Source organism: Lepisma saccharinum, chromosome 15, assembly GCF_977018435.1.
Source record: "Lepisma saccharinum chromosome 15, izLepSacc3.1, whole genome shotgun sequence".
Classification (NCBI taxonomy): Eukaryota; Metazoa; Arthropoda; class Insecta; order Zygentoma; family Lepismatidae; genus Lepisma; species Lepisma saccharinum.
Window position 1 is genome coordinate 63,633,035 of NC_139243.1, and position 9,614 is coordinate 63,642,648.

The window sequence follows — 9,614 nt, forward strand, 5'->3', positions numbered from 1 at the left end:
CGAGCGGAATATTTTGCCTCGGAACCAGTCGTTGTAGCAGGCGATTCGGAAACTTGGTTGACCCAGTGATCTCCAGTCCGTGCACGTTGCTACCACAAGTACGAAAGAAGAAAATTGCATCGTGATCCATCGGGCCCAATATTTCTTCGAACAGGAGAAAAGAAGACTTTTACCAAGGACCTAAGTGACAAAATGGATTAGAACTGTAAAATTCGACCTTGTTGCACGAAATTCCGCTGTTTGAACATTATGGAACTAATCGAATGAACGTACGTAGTAAATGAACAAAGTAATTCAGTTCTTCATAATTTTGGTGTCTTTATTTTTGCGTGCTTGGCCAGAATATTAAGTATTCGAATGAACAGAAGTACTAGTCACGAGAATATAAAGAACAATTGTAGATAGCTTTACTAAGAGAGGAGTACCCGTAGCATAAGCATGCCAATAATGATGGTAATAATTATATTTACTCCATTATTATTGGTATTTTTGAAAGACAAAAACAATTCTTTTTGTACATATGTGTAACTTGCATGTAGAACATGTTTTACACATATGCGACATGGAGCGACGTAAAATAAGATAGGCTTCATGTGCAAAATGTTAACACTAAATTGTGCACGTACTGTTTCTTTAATACATAATCAACTCATCTGACTCATAACAATCCAACAACAAGAGTGATATAAATTGTTTCTCACGTGTATGTGCTCCGGAACTATCTGATATCGCCCGAACGGATTTCTTCAAATTTACAGGAGAAACTACTTACTGAAATCACTTTCTGTATTATTGTCGAGTTCTTCGAGGTATTTTCTTTCGCGGAAACTAAAAACTTCACCATAGAATGCTGCACAACAATAAATAATCAGTTGTTACGTAAGGAACTTGCATCTTGTGTAACATTAGGCTGTTGTTTACATTTTGTACGTGCAGATGGCGCGAGTGTCGAAAGTCACGCAGTCTCGGCAGTTTCCAACTGTTTTTTTTTTAAGATATTTTTTTAAATTTTTTATTTTTAAGGTACTTCTTTACTATCCTTCGGACACATTTATTTATTTTTACAGAAGAAACTACTTACCGTAATAAGTTCCTGCAGCATTGTCGAACATCGGGAAGGTGTTTTGTGTGATGTGGGAATGTTTTCTAGCTAAAATTCATGTTGTTTGTTGAAAATTAATTCTCCGGCGGACAATAGCTAGCCCCACGAACCATTGGCACGTGGATAGTTTAGTTCTGTTAGGTTAGGAAACATAGTTAAAATTTGGTGTCGTGTTAGTATCAGGATCTAGAAATTGGAAATAATTGCGAACCATTGGCGCTAGCCCCACGAACCATTGGCACATGGTTAGGTTAGTTCGTCTCAGGCAAGCGAAAAGGCCTATCAGAAAGACGTACTGGCAATGTGAAAAATTGCAATTAATTTAATCAAAACAACGTTGATACACCTTCAGGAATGTTCCGCGAAGCAGATACGTAAGTACGAATGTCAAAAATTGACGAAATAAAAAAATTAGAGGTGTCCGAAGGATAGTAAATTTTTACCATTTTTAACTGTGCTAACCTAACCTAACCTTGCTGGAAATGGTCCGTGGGGCTATCGTGAATAGTTTTTGGAGCTATCAGTCAATGGTTCATGGGGTTATCGTGAATGGTTTTTGGTGCTATCCGTTAATGGTTTATGATGACATAATGAACATGAAAGTAGGTATTTTTCAGTTAGGAAGGTTGAAACACTGCATACACACTCAAAATCAACAAGCACGACGTGTGATGATCCACGACTAGTGCACGCCATATTGTCTGTTACCCAAGCATAACAAGGAAAACAAATAATGACTCGTAATATGAAAAGTTGACTCTATTTTATAGAAAAAAGCATAACTTCACCTTAAAGAATCTTCCGCAATGCAGAATGGGTAAGTACCAATACTAAAATTAAGGAAATAAAAGAGTGAGAGGTGTTCGGGCCTTATTGGATAAGTACCTATGCTCCTTTTCCTCAAAACAATAATTCATACTTCGGTGACAGTTCGTTATATCGGAGACACATTAAAATCTGATATTTTGTGTTTTCTATGGTTCGTACTTACCAATCGTGTAGTGCAGAACATAGTTCAAGGTGCCATAATGCTTTTTACATGAAAACACAAAAAGTTTTTACATAGAGTAGTTTATATTCCTTTTTTCACTTCCCTAGCGCACAATATAGCGTGAACACGTTGACTAATGTTGTCGGTATGCAGGGTTTCCAACCTTATTCACCAAAAAATACCTACTATCGTTTTTGTTACATGTGCAAATTGCACATTATGCTCGGGTAGCTGACTGAAAGCCCCACGAACCATTTCCGATAAGGTTAGTTTAGGAAAGCATAGTTTAAAAATTGTGGTTGGAAACACTGACAGGGGGTTATGCCATCAGATGTATGGAGCATCCGGTTCATGTGGGAAAGCAGTGGCAATTGTGCGTCGGTGAGATATTTCACCTGCAAAATACATGATTTCCTGGTAAAATGAGATTCCACGATGAAAGAAAATACCATGATGAATGTTACGAACCTTAAGAGAAACTCATTTCTGTAAGTAGTTTCTTGTGTAAAAATGAAGAAATAATTAATTAATGTCTATAATCATAAAGGTAACCAGAAAAAGAAAGTAGACATGCTAATGTTGGGGTTTCATTCAGTAAGTCATTTTTCAGTGAAGATAGCCTCGATGAAATTGTGAATTCTATTATTGTTATTAATAAACCAGTTTGCCTCTTTGGGCGAAGAACTGCAACTGTGTGTTTATTTTTTTCTCGTGCCCAAGCTTTGCAAATACAGGTGAATGAATTGCTTTATTTTCAAATCATTTCAGAGCCCCCTAGTTACAATCTGAGATGCAGATGAAACAGCATACGAGGGTCACTATTTATATTTTGAGCCTTGGCAACACTGAAATTAGGCACGATTTGACGTTCGCATGGAATTGTCTGGCATTATTGACCATAACGTACTTCAAATGTTTTGTCAATAGCTTCATTTGTGTTGTTTATGTTACCTTGGAGATTGCGCGACAACAATAAAATGGAATTAACTCGTGAACATTTTCATGTGATGATTTTTTTACGATTTTCGACGTGGATTATCAAGACAAGAGTGCATCGATCAACTTACTTCCACATTTGGCGATGAAGCCCCATCCTTTGCCACTGTGAAACGCTGGTATAAGGAATTTAATCGTTGCCGCCATTCGCTCACCGACGAGATTCGCAAAGGTCGTCCAAAATCAGTTGTTGTTCAAGAAAACATTGATGCTGTGCAAAACCTAATACTGCAAGATCGTCATGTGACATACTGTGAGATTGAGGCAACCATAGGCATTAGTTCCACCAGCATATATAAAATATTACATGATCATTTAGCTGTGAGAAAGGTATGTTCTCGTTGGATCCCACACAATTTGACAAAAACTCAAAAAGACGCTCGCGTCAATTGGTGCAAACAAATGCTCAATAAATACAATTGTGGTGCTTCAAAAGACTTATATAAGATTGTAGCAGGTGACGAATCATGGATATATGCATATGAGCCGGAACGTAAACAGCAGTCGACTGTATGGGTGTTTCAAAATGAACCCAATCTAACAAATGTTGTTCGTGCTCGAAGCACATTGAAACAAATGGTCGCCTGTTTTTTCTGGAAAACTGGTCATGTGGCAACTGTGCCTTTAGAGGAACGTAGAACGGTCAACTCTGAATGGTACACAACAATTTGTTTGCCAGAGGTCTTCGGTCAAATACGGAAAACAAACAAACGCCGTCGGATCATTCTTCATCAAGACAATGCCAGCTGTCGCACATCTCGTCTAACAACCGACTTTATGAACAGTCAAAAAATCGAATTGATGGGTCATCCACCGTACAGTCCTGATTTGGCACCCAATGACTTCTTCTTGTTCCAGAATGTCAAGAATAAATTGCGTGGACAAAGATTTTCGTCGGCGGAAGATGCCGTTGATGTGTTCAAAAACCATATTATGGAGGTGTCTCAAGAAGATTGGAAAAACTGCTTTGACAAATGGTTCAAACGAATGCAAAAGTGTATTGACCATAAAGGAGAATACTTCGAAAAACAATAAAGCAGTTTTCAATGCCAAATTCCTGTTTTTTCATTGTTAGGCTCAAAATATAAATAGTGACCCTCGTAGCACCAGCGTCAGCCTATCATAATTAAATGATTCGTTCTCAGCACAGCTTCACCTTCCTTAAAGTTCCTGGAATTCACATTGCAACAACCACGTAATTTAAACGTTTCTTCCATACCAGCCATGACTACATGTTGCTATGTCGTACTACTATTAATGTAAACACAGATTCATCCTACTTAGAGTGGCCATATTGGAAGCGACACTAGTGCTCAGGTGGTAATTTTAATCACGAATAGTTAGAGGTGGTTGGAAAAAACTAGTTTTATTCTGCGGCTTTTTTGGCTGAGCTTTTTTCGGCTTTTTTCCCCGAAGTCTTGCAAATCAATGAAAATACATTACTTGACTGCATTTATCTTACTTCACAGCTTTCATTTATCTCTCGACTACAAAAAGATGCCCAGATCTAAATATAAAGTACAACTTTCGATATGGAATTCTTAGCTAGACAAATCAGTTTGCAAGAATGGATAGTCTTTCCCAAATGTCATCTTCAAGTTCCAGTGGGTTTTTAAACATATCTACGTACACACATTCGCATAACTTGAGTAGTGTTGCACATATATTTTTGAAATAGAATGTAATAGTATAGTATAATTTTCAATGTCAGATTTTTTTATTTGAATTGTTGCTTTAAGTCCACTTTATGCATAGATAGGATTATTGGATCCAAGCAACTGCACAATATGGCTCCACTGGTTATTGAACCTGGGACTCCTTGATTACAAGGTCAGAATATGACCACTACACCATGGGGGAGGTACTTTTCAATGTTTGGATTTGCACATAAAACAAAAGAAAAAGAAGAACTCTTGCTTCATCTTTTAACACAATCAAATGTATCCTTGATGATACAGTTTCTTGAACTATGACTATGAATGGAAATCTAATATGAAACTCCTTGACAATTGTATTCACATAAAATATTTGTAAACTTGGTCATGGAACAAGATGTGGTGTATTTTGGCCACCTTGTGTAGTGATTCTCAACTGTTGAGACTACATCGTGGTAAATTCAGTTTATAAAAGCCAATGCCCTGCTCAAAAAATTGTAATTTATATATTTTTTAAAAAAGCTTTATACATTAATATGCACCCTTGAAATTAAGAATTAATAAATAATGGAATATAGTATATGCCTAGGCTTGTTGACAAATATAAAATTGGTGGTAATCATTTGATCTACTTAACTCTTGTGACCTGGTATAATACAGTATATGCCAGGGCCCGGTACAGGGCCACAACACATTGCAATAGTGCATGGTGGCACCAAAACAGAGGCAGAAACTGAAATAGACTGCTCACAAATGCCAATTTAAAAAGAAAATCTGGCTGGGCCAGTTAAATTTTTTGTTTAATTAAGTCCACTTTATGTATGTTGAGACACGTAAATTGGGATTGGGCCTACAGCTAATCACTGTGCCTTTATTGGGGATTGAACCTGGAGCCCCTTGATTGCAAGGTGACAACATTACTTAATACCATCAGCATTCCTTTACCCTGGGGAGGGACCGTGGTGGCTATGCCCCTCCTCGATCTATGAAATATTTAAAGTTGAACCTATGAAAAGCCAGAAAAATAAGATTATTTTTGACATTTGTAAAAAAAAAATAGATTTTGTCTGCATAAGTGATTTGGTTTCATGTGTAGGGAGGCAGGTTTCAGTCAATATTGGTAGTTTTAGTTTTATAACCATTGATACCAGATGTCCCAATTTAGTTGGGACAATCCATTAATTTTATCCCCTTTTCTGGCTTTTAAGAAGCAGTCATGAGATTTTTTTTTGTTATCTCACATTTAGACATGTTCTTTGTAATAATAATATTTGCTAATATGTATAATTGATGTATTATTTTCTAAACAAAGAATTGTCATGGCTGTTCAGTGATACTGGTATAAAAGAAATATAAAACAATTGTTAATTTGTGCAACGGTACAGTATTTAAGATTCTGAGAATTTCAATGCAAACAATAATCACCAAGCTGTACACAGTGAGACAGCCTTGGTCAGTATGTGACTGTTTCTGATTGTTGGATTGGTTAATAGATTGTTTTCCTTTGGACCATAATACTGCAAGTCGACAATTTTATGTTTAGCTCTAGTACCTACTCCAACAGCATTTTGCCAACTGCTGTGGCAGAGTGGTTAACAAAGTATGCTATGATGCCAGGGGGGACCCAGGTTCAAATTAAGGTCTGGGCATGGGTGTTGTTTGTATGTCCCTTCATCAATTTCATCATATCGTCACGGATAGACTTGGCAGTAAAATGATGTAAAATAAACTAATTCAATCAACCCTACAGAATTTAGGAATTCTCTTTGTTCCACATATTCTGATTTCCAATCTCCGCCTTTAATGTCTTTGTGACATAAATCTCTTAACTGTACTGTTTGTTTCATACAAATTTTGGTGGTTTTACCTACACATAAGCTACATAATGTATATGTACTATCTGTCCAAAAAATAAATGCTCGGTTGTTTGTGGCATTGCAAGCAAAACTTCTAATGAAAAATTTTGAGGTCAAATGTGTGCCTAAACTCATCATTCCCACAAAGTTTATATATATATATTTCTCTTTTCTGCGAGTTGCATTCCAATAATGTATTCCATAAGTATCTCCATGGGTGGCAGAAGAAGGTAAAGAAATGTATCGGACTGGAGAAACTACTACATTTGAAAGGAAATAAGTAAAAAGAAATTTTCGTTGCCAGTAGTGAAACAATTCTAAAACTTACATAAGTAAATAAATACCCTCCAGTAGAAGGTGAGTGGTTAGTGTTATGGCTTCACGCTCTGAAGGATGAGTGTTCGAGTGCAGTTTCAGATTTTTTTTAGTTGCCAATGAGACACCAACATGTGTGTGTCCGAATCCACATTTAGACATTGATTTTTTTAAATCTGTAATCACAGCACATGCATTTTTAATCCACGATTTCACCTGCTAATTTCGAAAAGCACTTTAGATTTTTCCTTCTTAAATAAATAAATAATAACCAACCCATGGCTGGACGTCCTTGGCCTATACAGACTGCCAGCCTCCCTCCCACGATCCTACATAGGGGTGTGGAGATCTTGAACAGGTAATGGGGTGACATGAGGCCAGCACGTCGATCCCTTGCCCGTTATAGCTGATTTCCGAAACTGGGTTATGCTACTCGTAGCTCCCAAATAGTGGGTTGCTACCGGTCTTACACAGGCCTAGAACCCAGGCAGACTTGAACCCATTCATATATACAGCTACAGATTTTACAACACAATTATAATGTTAAGATGTGGACTAAATCTGTTGACTCGTATAACCTAAGAGTTGTTGTTGAGTTGTTCACAGCGCTTCATGAGCTCTTATCAGAACTTCAATAATTTGCACTAAGAAAATCTGCCTTTGACGAGAGGCGAACCTAGAGCCATTGGTATGTTGGGAAGTTATCATACCGACTTGACCACAATGTTACATTCACAGAGCATTTAATTTGTCCACTTCGGCTTCTGTAAAAAATATTATAAGACTTTATATGTTATTCAACAATAAATGCAAGTTTGGATATTTAAGGCAAGTGTAGATAAATATATATGCACAGACATGCCTGTTCTGCCCGGGATGCAATTTACACACAAGAAGTTAATTCCTTGATTGATCTGCAATAGGACGTTAACCAAAGGGTTGTGGAAGATGTATTGTTCAATTTGCGTGGTGAACTAAAGAAAAGGGAAGCTGCTACAAATTACAATGAGAGGTCTGGATGTACATAATTCACGAAAAAACTCAGAACATACAAAATTACTAAGCTGTGAGGCTATTGCCGTGTTGTTCACAGCGCCTCATGAGCTCTTTTAAGAACTTCAATAATTTTTGTACAAGGGCCCATAACCAATGCACGTCAATATTACTATACAGTATCTATAGACAAATTTCAACATTTTGCGGGTAGGAGGAGCAATAATAAGTCAGTGTCACTAGTGTATCTTCTTAGTAATACATAATCAGGCTGTAAGAAAAGATGCAACGCCAAAAATCTTCCAATTTGTGTATACACACAACAGTAAGGATATACACTACTTATTCTACCTCAACCACTAACTACAAGTAGTCACAGGAATTCCACATTTAATTGTTATTTCGTACTAAGGTCAAATGATTGTACGACTATATTCAATTTCAACAACAGTAGTTTTATTCAAGATTCAATTAACAAGCTTTCTTAGTATTCGTAGAACAGTTGCATAAGCAAATTTCAAATCATCAATACGATGCGATAAATGTTTTTTGCAATATTTGTTCCTTCAAATTTTCACTTGTAACAAAGCTTTGAGTTTTCTTTACTGTAACTTACAAGAAAATATCGAAAGGTATATAAACATATAGCACTGATGTAACTACATTCGTTACTTATTGCAAACTACAAAAATATCAAAGTGCTTTCTTTGGATGCACACAATTTAGCAATTATAGAACTAACCATACAAATCTATTAAATGTACTAAAATCGTAATTTTTGCACAGCAAAAATTCCAAATTCAATTTATCTTACAAGCATTCAATACTTGATTCATTTAAACATCATGATTGTATCATGAAATTTCCTAACAAATGCATTAACGTTAGTATAAAACAGATATGCTTTCTACTTCCTAACAAATTAAGAATATCCTTGAAACATGCATGGCATTAGGTGCTCAAGGAAGGTTCTTTATCTAAAGGGGTCGTTATAATGCGATCAAATAACTTTTTTGTGTTCAATAAAATGTCGGTCGTCGCAATTATTCAAGGTAACTATTTGCGACGATTTCAATCTTTCACATTTATCACAGTAAGAATCAATGTAATAACAACGTGCTCTCACGGTTTCATTATTCTTGTTCGTAGACTGAAATTATGCAATGAAGAAAATAACATATTTATATATGAGCATAATTTTGACAGATTTTCAGGGTCAATCAAAAATGTTCATTCTAACGTTATAATTTTTTTATGAGTTAAACTTGGTGATCACAGCAACGATATTGAATGAGAACTGTTCTACTCCTTTTACAAGCACACTTTATCTCAAATTGCACAAATCTTGGGAGAGAGGAAACAGCACTTTTCAAAAGTTTGTGGGCATACAAATACAAGAACATAGTTTCATACCTGTATTATTTAACACTGAAGTTCACTGGATTCGTTGTAGATACTTCCATTGAAAAATCTGCAGTCCGTTTAAATCGTTCGAGAAGAATCCATTTGCCGAATTCCCAAATTTTGCCTTTGTAAAATTGTGCTTTTTACAAGGCACGTACCCTAGTCAAAAATTCATATCTGTTTGTCCTTTGACTTTGCTTACAAGTACATAATACATATTCACTGGTAATCGTGTATGCTGAGTCAAGAACACCATGATACCACACACTATTGCCCCGAAGGCAATTTGAACTCGCCGCTGC